This window comes from Ostrinia nubilalis, chromosome Z (genome assembly GCF_963855985.1).
Source record: "Ostrinia nubilalis chromosome Z, ilOstNubi1.1, whole genome shotgun sequence".
Lineage (NCBI taxonomy): Eukaryota > Metazoa > Arthropoda > Insecta > Lepidoptera > Crambidae > Ostrinia > Ostrinia nubilalis.
The window spans coordinates 16,226,587-16,242,275 of NC_087119.1; the positions used below are offsets into that span (position 1 = coordinate 16,226,587).

At 34.6% G+C, this 15,689-nt stretch overlaps 1 protein-coding gene across 1 annotated transcript in view; it reads right to left on the reverse strand.

Annotated features, from left to right (window-relative positions):
* Positions 1-11,704, reverse strand: part of LOC135086501 (capon-like protein) — a 184,062-nt gene extending 172,358 nt beyond the window's left edge. The window contains exon 1 of the mRNA XM_063981223.1: positions 11,431-11,704. The gene's annotated coding sequence lies outside the window, so the exon portion shown is untranslated. The remainder of the gene's footprint in view (positions 1-11,430) is intronic.
* Between the last annotated feature and the right edge of the window lie 3,985 nt (positions 11,705-15,689).

Sequence of the window (15,689 nt, forward strand, 5' to 3'; positions counted from 1 at the left end):
AACCTCGGGACGGTGTTCCAAGTTCACTGTATAAGTTACCATAAAGTTTCCCCGCCTGTCACTTACACTCCGCATGTTATAGCGATACCATCGTACCCCCATTTTAGCCGCAAAAATAAAACATGGAATTTTATAGAGCGGTAATGACTCGTATACATCGATATGTTATAATATAAATATGTAGTACGCACTGAATTTCGCGATTCGAACACTTGACATTCAACTACCTATACTCTTTAAACAATCTAGCGCTGCATATTTTAATTTTTTATAACTTTAACTTTTTTATAACTCTTAACTAGCTGTGCCCACGACTTCGTACGCGTGCAAATATTTTGCATAATGTTTCTCGTTTTTGCATTTTTATTTTCTGCTCCACCCCTATTGGTTGTAGGGTGATGTTAGCCTGAAGCCTTCCTCGATAAATCCAACATAAAAATATTTTTTTAAACTGGCCCAATTATTATTGATAGTAGGGCGTTCAAGCAAACAAACAAACTCTTCTGCTTTATAATATTAGTATAGATGTGTATGATCGTATAAAGGTTTCCTTGCACAAGATAATTACATATTTACAGTAATATTAAGTCGTATACAGTCAATTACACTACGGGTATTCCAGCATTCGCTGATGCATGCTGGCATCCTGAATATTTCATTTGACCGCAACTGCATATTAAAAGGCGCTTTTGAAATTTAAAGTTTCGACGAATGTTTTGTTGCGTTTTCCGCAATTGTACAATTGGGTCGGTGATTGCAAATAACGTTGCTGTACTCTATGATTATGTCAGTTAATTTTCAATACCAAATCCAAACATAAAATTGGTGCACAGTATGTTATAAACGAAAGTATAGCTTCAAATATACATATTTGTTTATCAAATTGGTATGCATTAATGGTATCGATTAAAAACGTAAGTGCCTGACATCATATCTTACTCTGCTGACATTTAAATTAATTGAGTTATATGAAACTTAAAGTTTAATATCAAACGTTGGAATTTGAATGGTGTATAAAATGTCTCAATATAATCATGCGGGTCTGCGACATATGCAAGTAAAAATTGCATACCTACATGCAAGCGTCGCCTGGGAACAAGTCCACGATAACTTGGAATTATTTCGAATGTAAGGCATAATTAACTGAAATGAGAACAGTTTATCCGGAACATGGCATTGACATTTAAGTTATGAGTAAATGAATTCAACAACACCACATTTAACCATCAAATTAATATAAAAGCAAAAAAACTCCAACACCACAAATCTACGCGCCCTATTCTGAAGATAAATTCTTTTTAAATCTCTAAATAACACAGAACACCTTGCAAAAGATTTCGGCTGCTAAAGTCATAACCTAAGTATAGAATTTATATGGTATTCATTTAGTTTAAATGTTTAAAATATTTCAATTGTATTCAAAACTAACGCTCTACATGTTAATATTAATGCGCTAAATAAAGATTGAATCGTATTCGACATGACCCCTGATTGAAACTACTTTGTATGCAAAAGGCTATTTTAAATGCATTAAAATTAGATAGTCCCTTCTGGATTCCACCTCTCAAAATGCTCAGTATAATTTTGGTTAATAAATTATTAACATTGCTGTGCTCCTACAGGAGGCACGATTTTAAGGAAAGACACGCTCTGGGATGGGAGAGGACGGCCGACTAGCCGCTGCGTCTTTAAACCGCAACCGGTCGACCACAACCAAGTAGATATGCATCCTGAGCCTGGTCTAGGAAAATAGGTAAAGACGGGTTATCGTTGATAGGACTGAGCGTTGATGCGATGAGATGGGCGGTCTGGCCTTTGATGAGATGGCTTTGGTTGTTCTTGGTTCATGTACTGCTGCTAGACTAGCCTCGTTGTTCTCTTGATATCTGCGGTACTACGTTTTTGTCGTCTCTGTATCTTCCAGATTAAATATTTCTTCTACTTCTTTTCTTAATGTCGTTGGAAGGACTAAACGCGTGGTGCGGTGCGATGGGCGGTCTAGCCTTTGGTGAGGGAGGTGGCTTGTTTATTCTTGGTTCTCGTACTACTGTTTGACTAGCTTCATTGTTCTCCCAATTGTATCGTCTTATAGGTTTTCTGCCTATACATATATTCCTCCAGGTCAGGTTTCTTGTATTTCTTTTCTTTAGTTTAATCTGGTTTTTAGTGAGATGGCTTGGTTATTCTTAATTCTTGTACTGCTACAAGACTAGCTTCATTGTTCTTCCGATTTTATGCTTCTTTTCTTCATATCGTTGGTCGGACTGAGCGTTGATGCAATGAGATGGGCGGTCTGGCTTTTGGTGAGTTGGCTTGGTTTTCCTTAGTTAGTTCTACTGCTACAAGACTGGTTTAGTTATTTTTTTTTTTCAATTTTGCTACTTTTCTTGATATAGTTGGTAGGACAGGACTGAGCGTTGCTGTGATGAGACGGGCGGTCTGGCCTTTGGTGAGATGTCTTGGTTCTTGTACTGCTGCTAGAATAATCAATCAATTTATTTTTCTCCTGAGGTCTGTGTTAGGTAGGTACTGAGTTTTTGAAGTCTTCTTCTTTGTTTACATGTTCCGGGTCAGATATTTGTTATGCTTCATTTCTTATTTCTTTGTGTCATAATTGAGTTTGTTCACTCTTTTCTATTTCTTGGATATTAGATAATAATATGTTTAAATTTTAGTTCCATTTATCCATAACCTCTTAAAAACTTGATTCTTTTGTTTTTTTTTTAAACTAATTACTACGGCGATAACTGTAGTTTTGGGATTTTGTCGTCTTCTTTGTTGTCTGTTTTCCCGTGGTCAAATATTTCTTAAATCTATTTTTTTTTTGTCTTGGGCTAAATAAATCTTCTCTCTTCGACTATTTGATTTGTTTGCACTTTTGACTATTCCGTCGATAATGTGGTTCTGGGTTTTTGTCGTCTTTTTCGCTGTCTTTTGACATTATTTTTCAATATCTAATGTTTCTTGTGCTGCTTTTCTTATTTCTTTTTATGGTGGGTTAATTTAGTCTTCTCTCTTTCGTTTCTTGGATAGTGCTTGATGCGGTAAGCGGACGGCGGGCCACTAAAAACGGTATTTAGGAGCGCGTTCATATTTTCCTAACATTAAACGGTTCGCCTTGGTGTAATCTACATAGTATGATTTCTTTTTAGTTCAATTATCTTTATGCAGGGTGATTGTTACATTGAGTTTCTTCCATCCTTTCCCTCAGGTTTTTATTTCTTCACTATTTCGTGGATATTTTTTTCCGTGGATCTTTTTGATTTCTTTTAGCACTTAAGTTATTTTCCGATGTCTTCTTGAGGCAAAAGACAGTGCTAACTGTCTCGTTGGATTAGGTTTTTATGCTCTTGGTGAAAGAATGTATTCTCATTGAAAAGATCTTATTAGATTCAAATTTTCTGGTTGAAATCTGTTTTCCGACGAGGTTATAGAGCAGGGCTTGTTGAGCTGTATGTGTACACTGTAGGTTCATCTTAAATTGTTTGCAATCTGTAGTTTCTTATTGGAATATGTAGTTTCTGCAATCGATTTGAATATTTTGTGGTTCCTATAGGATTTCTTCATTAAATAGTCAATGGCAAGGTTTTGGTTCCAGTTTTTGAGTTTTCTTGCTATCAAATAAGTTTTTTAGGCGGAGTATCTTTCTTCTGTCTATGATGAAGACCTTTTCCAAAATTCCTTGACCTTCTCTGTGCATTTAAGTCTCTTAAAACTGTACTATGTTCGGTTACTCTTTCAATTTTCCGATTCCGGTAAGCTGATGTTCTGTTGATAGTATTTGTCTACGCATGTGTAAATATGGCAGTAATCCTGATTCTTTTAGGCTCAAGATTTCTTTGATAATTTTCCAGGTACCTAGTCTGCTATTTGATTGCTGATTCACTTGTTTCACCGCTAGGTTTATATCTCTCGTTAAAATGTACAAGATCTTGTCTGGTCGCTTTTTGATCAAGTCTGGGATAGATAGGTTCGTTGATGTGGTAAGCTCTTTCTCAAAGTAGATATTTTCCATCGTCAGGTAGTTTGAAAGTGTATGCCTTCGTTTTTTAGCTGTAGAAAGGGGCTTATAACTAGAGGGTTAGTGAATTATAACCAAGGTGTTATTGTATTTTGTATTGTCAAAGCGTCAAGTCTTTTGTTTTTAACAATGCTTTCAACAAAATGTTAGTCGGGCCACCTCTTTTTTGTATGGGTTGTACTTTTGAATGGTTTACGACGTGCACATGTGACTATTAGTTTTTTTTTTTGCAAAGCAAAGGATCTCAAATGTGTTTAAAGTGTCCATCTACTAATGTTAGTGCAATAATGAAGTTAAATTTTATTGCTTTTGGAAACTTTATGGCGACCAGATGTTGACCTTTCTTCGTGTTCGCTTTGAAATTTTGTGCAATAGATGTCTTTTATAGAATGTGTTTGGTGAAAGTTTTGTAGGGATCTTTCTTTGTTATCGATTATTATTTATACCTACTATAATGACATGCAGGAAGCAGAATACATGTAGATAATAATATGTAGAGTACCTACATGTAAAATTAAAATTAAAAATTCATAAAATTCATTTATTTTTGCAAATAGGCTTTTAAAAAGCGCTTTTACAGAATGTAGAATCTGTATGTATCAAAATTATTAATAAAAAAGTAAAGTTTATGGACCAAAAGTTAGAGCTTTTCATTTGACAAACTATACGATCTATGTTACATATTTTTAGGTGAAAATACTAGATCATAATTATGCGTTCGCTTTGGTGCTTTTTGGCAAGGTAATTGACACAAAATATTTTTCAAAAAAAAAGATAAGGAAAGATCTCACCAGGTTTCGTCGGATTAGTTTTCTAGGCTTTTAGCTTAGGCGCTGTGCTGGTCACTGTCACCTACTCGATGCTTTTTTCTCACCTACAGTTTTTCTCACACAAAAAATTGATCTATAACCATTATTTTTTGCACATCTGACTATGTTAATAGTTAATCGCGACTATGATTTCGGGTAATTAACTGTTAGAACATTTGGGTTTCACCGTCGCGTCGGCGTCTAACGCCATAGGGCTTTGTAAGTGCCTTTTAGGGTCGGACCGTCTGGAGCGCACGTGTTGCGCACGTCCACTCCCGAAGGCTGCCCAAAACGACCCTTCAAACGAAATATGAATGACAACTTATTATATCTTTAATAGGACAGGTAAAAAACAAGTACCTACAACATGCCATTATAATACAGTAGCTGCTTTGTTTAAAAGAAATTCTCGGGCAAAAAGGAACAAAACATTTCATTAAATTACCTGCACATGTCATAACAACAACTCAGACCAATTTTCCGATAGGAGTATTCTTAGATGATAAAACTTTCTGCTCGAGACCCTCTTAAGATCATATTTCAACAAAAGTATTTGAATATAAAAACCTTAAGTTGTGTTGTGTACCTTTTTCGCCGTCTGAAAAGTCAACAAAGGATTCCATTTCATCATTTGAAAGCCAGCGTTATTCATCTTTTTTTAAATTACGTTTTGTTTTCGTGAAAGGAGGCTTCGATACATCATCAATAATGATATTATTCATTAAACTGAAGCTTATAGCGATTGTATATTGTTTTAAAATTTGAGTAACCAAGTTTTCTGATGCCTATAAGCTACGAGTAGCTACTATTTTGTTTGCCTTTGAATTACGTGTAAATGGCAGTTAATTCACAAATGAGGGGATTGACAAAATATATTTCTCATTCAAAGTCCGTTTGCATTTGCATACTTGTGCAACGGAGCAAATAACGGTAGGAAGTTGCTACTAAACTTTGGAATCTGTTAACTCCCAATTAATTTGTTGTGGGTCTAAGACAGTTCAGCTTTCCCCCTACAGGGAGGCGGGTTTAGTTGGTGATCAAATTATAGATCCTGACATTAAATGTCAATGTGACATACTCGTATCTAACAACGATGTACCTTATGCTTCAGACCGAGTGATGCAAGTTTTTAAACGTATTTATTCCTTTCGCTCTGTTCTGTCTGCATTCAGAAAATTAGCTTACCGCTCAAAACTTTACGAGCGCAGTCTAAGATTGGGCTAGAACTACGTGGTTAGCAATTGCTTTAGGAGAAAGATACCAGAAACGATTGCAGATACCGCATTCAAATTCTTAATTCTACAATTGCATAAATACTCGTAACTATAGGTACATTTGAGGAAGGGATTATGTTCAAAAGACTAATGTTTTAATTATTTTGATTTATTTATTGATTTCGTGGAAATAAGACTATAAAACCATAATAAGCAGGTTCCAAGACACCGTTAGTTCTAAAAGTGGACCACACGACACAACAATTAACACGACAATGTCAAGAAACCGAATAAAATAAAAGCTGCCAATCAGCTGAGCTTTTTCAATCGTTCAATTTAATTGCCACTAGCACGTGTATTGTAGATTCATAGACGTATGAATCATACTGGCAGACTGACACACAAACCTTGAATGAAAGGTAAACATAGATTTCGAAATGGTGAAGCTGCAGTCGTGTCACTGACTTTAAAACTGATGATTCTGCATACAGGTGCGTGCTTTATCTTTGAGATCCATCGAAAGTTCACTTCAGATTATTGCAGATTGAAATTAAGAGCTTGTACCTATTTAAGTTAAAGTTATAGCAAAAAATGAGTTAATACGGAATGAAGCAAAATGTTGAAAACAGAAAATCACTAAAGTAGAGTGAAAGCTATTTCTGTGGCTATTTATTAATTTATGAAAGCTTTCAAATTCAATATACGAGTGTAGGTACATGTATGTACTGGAATATAAATAGTACCAATGTGAAAATTATTATTTTTTGTTGCCTACCAGCATGTTTCAACCTGTTAAGTGGTTGTGGTTAGTTAGGTTACGGGTTATTAAAAAGTTTTTAATTGAAAACGTTTCTATGTACTCATAAAGGTTTTGAACACATAAGTACTAAGTACGTATACATAAAATAAAAATAGTGTACTTTATGCAAACGAAGCTCGATGTATAAAATTGGCTAACGCTTAGGTGTCTTTTCCAATGAAAAATTTACAAACTCTAGTGCTAATTTTAAGATCGCCCAAAAATCTTAATGATTTCCATTCCGGATCTGAGTCATCGCCCTCAGCTGTGCATTCATATAGGCAGTCAATTACAAAGTCAGTATAACGGGACCAAGTTTGCATTGACTCTGTCAGTTCCCCGTTTTCGAGAATATGAATAAATTGCCTCGTAAGTGCGTTGAAGTCGATAAAGATGATTCAGAAAGTCACCATCACCGTATTGCGTATTAATATACATCTACAGTCTAGGTACACGGCTCGTAGGTAAAGCTATTTTATATAGGTACACCATCTATTACGGTCTCTAGGTGACATTAATTATGAACTCCATGGAAGTAAATTGAAATTAATGATAATTTCTATCTTATAAAGGAGGAATGGTATTAAAACTGAAACGCTTAATTACAAAATATTAAAGCGAACTTAATGAGAAACTGTGTTTCACGTGCCCATCACTCTGAAAACGAAACCTGTTTTGGAGACATTATGAATGGTGCTGGGGTATGCATTTGCGTGGTATGTAAAAACCTCACCATTAAGTTTAACTGACTCAAAAAATTGTAATGTTAAAGTCCAAACAAAAAACTAAAGTGACAGTGAGTAGCCAACATTTGCCGTAGGGGTTTGACGATGGAGGTTCGTCTTACTAAAGCGCGGCTTAGACCACTTAGACAAGTTGGAGCTATTATTTATGTTAGCAAGTGGCCAGAAAGAAAAGAATATCCCATGGTCGGACTTAAAAGGACCAAGTTCAACTGGTATGTACTTAATGCCAATGGCAGACCTATTGGTACGTTAAGAAAAAATTTAGAGATTGACTGACTAAGTTACTTATTATAAGAAACGCTACTGCTGTACAAGGTTCATAAATTACACAGAATAAAGTCTTGTAAAACTAAAACGTAATAATAATGTTATTAATAAAAATGAGTTACACAAGAGATTATTATTCTACTGCCCACAGTATTTAAGTTGAAATACATACAAAAAGTAGAACTTTACAACTTTGTGTTTAATTAATTATCTACATTAGAACTAATGTTGGTAGCTGGGTAACTGCTAAACACACCGTGCTAAAATAGCTTAATCTGTTCACATCTCAATGAATTTGACGCTTCAGTTGTGATGAGGGGTGACAGAGCCCCGAAAATTGCGAGAAGTACCTACTTAAAACAAAGAATGAATTACTTTATCTGAAATCTTTTAACTTTGAATATTCTATCAAAGTCAAACTCAGCCTACAATTAGTAACTGGGATACATTCAGCGAAAATGGAAATTGTTCAACAAAAGATGTTATTAATGCCCTAATTAGAAATTACAATTGCTTTAATAAATAATTAATGAAGCGAAAGAATTTCAGTTATGGCAGCCCAAATTCTTCCAAGTAAGGACACGGACTGTGTTCTTACAGGATAATGTGATTAAATTGAAATAAATGTATTATTATAATAAATGAATTATGATAGAAGTAATTATTAAATGATGTTAGGTACTTAATTAACACTGTATATTATAATAGAACACGTAACTTTTTTGTCATGATTTACTTGAACATACACAAAAACTATTTAATTTGATTGATATCAATGTTATTAACTATAAACCTTTGCATTGATTTATAATAAAATTGATATCAATAAAAAGGTTTAAATAACTTTTAATCTTTTGTAAATGCCACAGACCCAGTGGTGCCCAGTGGTTAATGAAATCAAATCTGTTAACAGTCAACCAGCGAAACCAAAAATACCAAGGCAATCTCGGAAGTAGCAAGAAACCCTATGAAAACGAAATCCACGTTTCTTGCTCGAAAAATTAAAAATTTTTACATAAACTTTTAAAATCACGTGGAAACATGAAAGTAATCACGTTTCTATGTGATGTTTGCAAGTTTTTGTATTAAAAGGTAAAAATTTTATGAAAAGGTAAAACTGCATCCATCTGTGTCTGACATTAGTTTAGTCTGTGTTTATTAAGTACGAGTACGCCACCGCTATGAAGCGGTCTCGTTGTTCGGTCGGAACTATGTAATAGACGCATACTATAATGTTAACATTCGTTTTGTAGAATAGCTCAAATACTACAATGCAAATAAAACGTACTTTAACGGCCTGGTTTTCCGTAGCCAAATGGCAAAAAACGGAACCCTTATAGATTCATCATGTCTCTCTGTCTGTCTGTCCGTCCGTATGTCACAGCCACTTTTTCCGAAACTATTAGAAGATAACTATAGGTAGGTACTGTAGAAAGAAACTTGGTATTTAGATGTATTCTGTAAACCCATACGTGTGTATTATCTATGGATAGGTCTTCAAAAATGATATTGAGGTTTCTAATATCATTTTTTTCTAAACTGAATAGTTTGCGCGAGAGACGCTTCCAAAGTAGTAATATTAGTGTCTGTCCTGTTTTCGTTCAAAAACAGAATTCGATCATTATTTCCAAAATTTATAACAAATTCCAAAGGCCCTTATTACTCGTAGAAGCACAAAACTTGTATTAGTCACGATGTGGAGTAATATAGGGCACTTTTATCCTCGGAATAAAACAGTCGCGAGATAGTTCCGGAATGGTGCCTGATAACGTCTTACAGCTGCAAACTGAATCTAAAGCCGGTGGCAGCTTAGCTGGCGAGCAATCGCTGGCTAAGCTGCATAATATGTATTAGGTACTGTACAGTACAGCTTGAATAACTTGAATGAGCTGCAACATCGGTCCGGTCGAACCGAAGACGTCTATGACGTAAGAATTGATGCAGCCCACACAAAAGAAGACATAGGTATACATAGACATCAAGTTTAGTAGGTCCAACCCAACCCTCCACTTTATGAGAGTTGAGCACAATAATTTCGCTGTTTATCCAATAAAAGCCGATTAATTACATTTACTCCCTTCTCAGTGGACCCAATTGCTAATAAATCTTTGGTTGGCTTTGCTATTAATTTAATAGGTTCATTTACAGACTTCCATTCTAACATTGGACAATAAACCAATATTATATTGAAGTAATGTCCCTTGTTTTGATCGTTTACTTAGATCAAGTTAAGCTTTGACTTATGTATATTAAAATTTGATATTAGGATCAAGACTCTGTTTGACCCTTAATAAAGTTGTTTAATTTAACTAAAAACTGAGGTTTCATTTGTATCTGATGTTTATTTGATTACAAGTAGGTAACAAAATAATATTGTGTTCAGCAACTTATGCATTTTTGCATACCAGCAGCTATCTCAGCAGATACAAAATTTTTTGGAGATCAGCTTTATGTAGCACTCAGCAGTTGTTATATCAAATCCGAACTAATACTTCGAAAACCAAATTATTTAGCTGCCAGTTGGGTTTTTGCTGAAATGTTCCGCGTACCGATTTGGAAAATCTCGTAAAAATCTTTTCATACAGTTTGATAATATTCATCATGTTATCCTGCAAACCATAAATCATGTCTTCATTGTATTTTATCTTAGTAGGATATTTCATTTTAAGACTTATAAAGTAAAACAGTTAAATTATTTCAGTTCCTTCTTCATCTTCAAAGATTATTCTTAAATCTTCCCTGTTCCCGACTGTCAATTAGAGCTTGTATTGTAACCCTTCATCAACTTGAATTTCAGGAAGCTTTTTAAAATCTTGAGAAGCATAAATTATTAATAGAAAGCCCATTGGGGTAAGCTCCTTACTCACGGCTTACCAACAATGTTGAATACGTAACAATACTCCTACACGGTCAAAATCCAGTTATAAATAAATAAAAATAAATGTTTTTTAAGATTATGACTAATTTTAACACAGCTGAAAATTGATAAGCAAGTTTTAGTCAATTTCAAATTTCTTTTTACAGCGACTCTACTTTTTCCGATGAGTTCTTAAAGTAAATATACTCCTACAATAAAAGCAGAATCATCAAAATGTACCTATTCGATCTAAAGAATAACTAAATTACATTAAATATACGTAATTATTTCTTGGAGTCCTCTTTTTCCAAAGAAAACACTTTTATAATACTTATAACCAATGAGATTTGCAGCTCTACGAGTAGGTATATGTAAAATAATCTCTACTTGGTCTCCTTTCAAGACAATCGTAAGCAATATGATACCAAGAACATGATAACAAGTGACAATAACTTTGTGTTAAGTTTTCAAACCGCGCTGCAGTTCCTAGAAATAAACGTTAATAAACAACGCCTTTGTTGATCATATCGTTGTCTTTGTGGTAAAGTAGCTGCCGACACCATCGAGGATGCAATCCTAACATAAAGTATCAACTGATTACACCGTCGCTTTGTTTCAATAATCTAAAATAACAAAGAAAACATAATCTGCTCCCACGCGGTTACAAAATCTATTCTAATTCGAATATTATTTTCCAGTAAAGTCCGTTTTACTTACCGGTTTAGTGGGGACTTCGTCCAGCCATGACTTTAAGCTCACACATGCACACGTACAGTTTAAAAACAAACTTTGTAAAGTTTTTCGAAGTTACAACACCTCCGTGGTTAAAGCCCAACTCGTTGCAGGGGTTTTATTGGTGGAGGTTGTGATAGAATCTGTTGTTTTAATAGGATTGTTTGAATGGAACTGGTTTGGAACGGCGAAAAGTGAACATGTAAGTTTGTTTGAGACGGCGCGCTTTCGGGCGGCGCGGTGGTACGCGGGCGCTGTGTGGAAGGTACCGCGCGAATGACGGGCCGATGGGCCGGACGGGCGACGGACGGCAACGAGTCTCGTTGCAGCCTGGCGGGCCGGCAACGTCGCGCAGCGCACGCGGGGGGTTCGAATGCCTCCTTCCTTACCTTACCATCTCTCATCATGGGCGTCATTGTTTCGTCATTTGTTATCTCACGGCACTCCAAAAGAAACTTTATAAACTATATCGACACGGGCAGTGCTCCTGCATTCCCGATTTCCTTGTTTGATTTTGATTGCAGCTGTAATTTCTTTTGAATTACATTTTAATAAATATCTTTTCCTAAGTTATTAGTAGGTACGATGGTAATGAAACATAATCCTATTTGAAAATAAAATATTCATGTTATAAGGTTACTGAAAGACATAAGCCGCAAAACAAAGTTTTAAACTAAGTCGCTAGTTTAGCACACCTATTTATTATTTAATAGAATTAATTCAAAACTTTGTTTGAAGCGCACCGACTCTCCTCCGTGTTGAAATGGGTGCAGCAATTTAATATTCTCAGAACAATTTAAGCTAGTATTTCCATGTAAAATGTCTCTAATATTATAAATAATGTAGTAAGAAAGATAATATTTGCATTGAAATTGGTTTTATGAACAAAATTAATATGTTAACAACATTGTTTTAATTTTCTAATTAGTAAGTTACGATCAATAAAAACAACTGACATAAGCTTTATGACCAATGTAAATTACCGCCAGAAAAAAGTAATAAAATTACAAACAACAATTCTCCCTAAAACAATAGGAAATCGATGACAATAACTAAAAAAGTTCCAGTATCGATAATGCTGTATGAACTTAATAAAGAATGGTCGTTTGAACATCGAATTCGAAGTTCCGGTGAGTCACACGTAGGGTTTCTGATTTCTCGACCTATTTTTTTTCTCGAGTTTCGGGAATTCTCGAGGCGAAAGTCTCGAGTTTTCTCGGGTCTCGAGTCTTTAAATTAAAACTGTTGAAATCGGTTGAAATTTAATAAAAACACAGGTTTTTTAATCTAATATACCTACTTTAATGCACAACAATCAATATTAGAATTTAGTACCACTTATTTTGGTAAGAAAACAAACAAAAAATGAAATCTTCCATAATTAATATTAACTAATAATCATAACTTAGTTATTAACTAAAGGAACAAAAGTCATAAAGTCGCGTGTACTTTAAGGATAAATAACAATAAAAAATCTGGAGCTAAAATTGAATTACTTGTTTTCCAAAGGACACAAGTCCAAATAGCAAAATTACGATAAATAGTTTTTTTTTTATAAACAAAAAAAACACTTTTTAATATTTTTTTAAATTTCTTTAGGATAACGACTTGAATAAACTTTACGAGGAGGTACGAGTACCTAACCTAACAGACAGTTAATAAATTTTTCGGTCTTTAAATCAGTCAGAGTTAAACATACATACATAATAAATAGGTATAGCATACTCGTAGGTAAACATTATTACTTAGTTTCGATTGAGATCATTAATTGCAAATCAAATCAGTTAAAAAAGGAAGACTAGGCCAGTCTAAAAGCAACGTTAACCTATTAAATAATTAAAAACTTACTTTTGTCTAAGAAAACAGGCTTTCAAGACTATTAAAGCTTCAAAATCGAAACTCGAGAATTCTCGAGCTCCGGTAATTTTTTTCTCGTCTCGAGTGAAGCCAAATTTCTCGAGTTTTCTCGAGTTCGAGAAGGCTCGAGCAGAAACCCTAGTCACACGCATGCATGGTCAACCAACACGACTCAACAGGTGATAAAAGCCATAACCATATCGCCCGTCTCGTTCTAACTCTCGTTCATCCCGCTCTACCATTATCACTAGTTCAAGAACATGATAAAAGTGCATACTGTCAGTGCGAGTCATTATGAAATCGTAGTTTTGTGTCGTGAATATGATTTAAACTAACTTAATAATGTCTATGCCATAATTTTTCATTCGGTGTACGTTACATTTTGCCAAGCGTGACACAATAAGTAAAAGTAAAGCTAAAGCTTGATTTTTCACGATTCATTCGATACAATCTAAGCTTTATTGCACTGCCTTTGGAGGCTGTGTCTTTACCTTTAAAAATGTTGATAAATACCGACTCCTCGGAAAGCTTAAATGAATCGATAGTCGAAAATTAAAAGAACATTTCAAAATCTATTCTACTAACATACAAAGTGGAAAGATTTGATTATTTTATTGAATAGTCTCGAAAACTACTGGACCGTTTTGAAAAATTATTTCACCATTATAATAATTCCCTAGCGGCGCGGTCCGCGACTTCGTAAGCGTGGATCCCGTTTTACCCAGTTAGGGGTTGAATTTTGAAAAATCCCATCTTAGTGAGCACCTACGTTCTAAAAGGAACTCCCAGTCAGGAATAAAGCAACTTGTAGAGCTGTTCACTTACTTTTTGCTGCCCCAACTCTTTGAGGTCATTGATAATAATGAGAACCTCTGACTTGTACGAAAAAATAAATTATTCTCGATAAACTCACTCTTTTAAAATTAAACCTAATTTCATTTATTACAAATGTTTTAAACCTGTCGATTTTATGTATTTACAGTACATAAATATGTACTACACTGTATTTTTCTCTATCATTTATTTTTGCATTTATAGATTTCTACTGTGACATTGTTATACTCGTTAAAGGCTGATTTACGAGTACATGTAAGTATTAAGTTGTTAAGTAGGAAACTTAAATTTTAATCTTCAAGTGAGTTATTTAATTGCATGTAACAACTACGTGTAAATCAGCCTTTAGTGCTATTTTATACACAAAGAGGAAGAGGATTACCGAAGAGCCTGAATTTTGAAAACAGTTAAGCAAATACAAAATATGACGGTAAAACGTAATTTTAAGATTATTATCGCTTCAATAAACAGGTTGTTTCAGAGCTAATGTCCCATTTAAAGCATTTGGGGCCCTTAATGCAGAGAAATAACTGCACAGGCGCCCTGGAGTATACCCTTCTTCAAAATTAAAGAAGATTTACGCGGAGGAAAGATTTCAAATCACCGTGTTAAAACGTGAAGAAATGTAAAAAAAGAACAGAGGAGTTTTTGCAACTTTGGTACACCGATATTTGAAGGTTTTAATACGAAACTAAGATATTTAAATTATATCTATACTACCTAATACTTGAACGCGTTTATCTCAGAAACTACCCAGTTATCGAGAAAAGCTTTAAGCTATACATAAATATTACATGTAGTTATGTAACATCACCTTACAGCCAATAAGGGCGGAGCAGTAATGAAAATTATTGCAAAAACGGGAAATATTAGTCAAACTGTTTTCATGCGTATGAAGTCGCGGGCACAGCTAGTTAAATAATAAAAAAGAAATATTTCAAATTAACTACGATGTGGAAAATTACCTTTACGTTTTCATCTTGTCTTACAAAGGAATCTTGTCTGAAATTAGATGAATATTTGAAAGCTCTCATGAAATTGACTAAGTACAATGGAGGAATATTAATAACACTTACTAAAGTATCCACAATTTGAAATTACAAAATGTAAATATTAAGAATGATTATGTTACAACCCTAATGTCAGTCAGTCAGAAACAGTTATTCGTCGAGGACTCTTTCAAATAAGTCGTTTCGAAACAGCCGTCAATCATCATATCGTCTGAGTGCAGCATCGCAGACGGAAAATTTTGGGACAACTGCGTCGGACTAAAATGTCAATTACCTACCAACAGTTAGTATTATGTATTTACTGGTTGGGTTTTTATTGGCGATCAAGGCTACATACTCGTACCTACGATTTGCAGAGGGAACGAGAGGTGGGAATAGTCCCGTACTAATAGAATGTTATATTTTAGAGTAGGCGCACACCGTTGATTTTTCGTCGGCCGATAGTTTAGTCGGGCAGTTGATCAGTATGGGCATGTATGGGAGTGCGCACACTACGCCGATTCGACTTGGCCGATTCTTCATACAAATTAAAATCGGGCACAA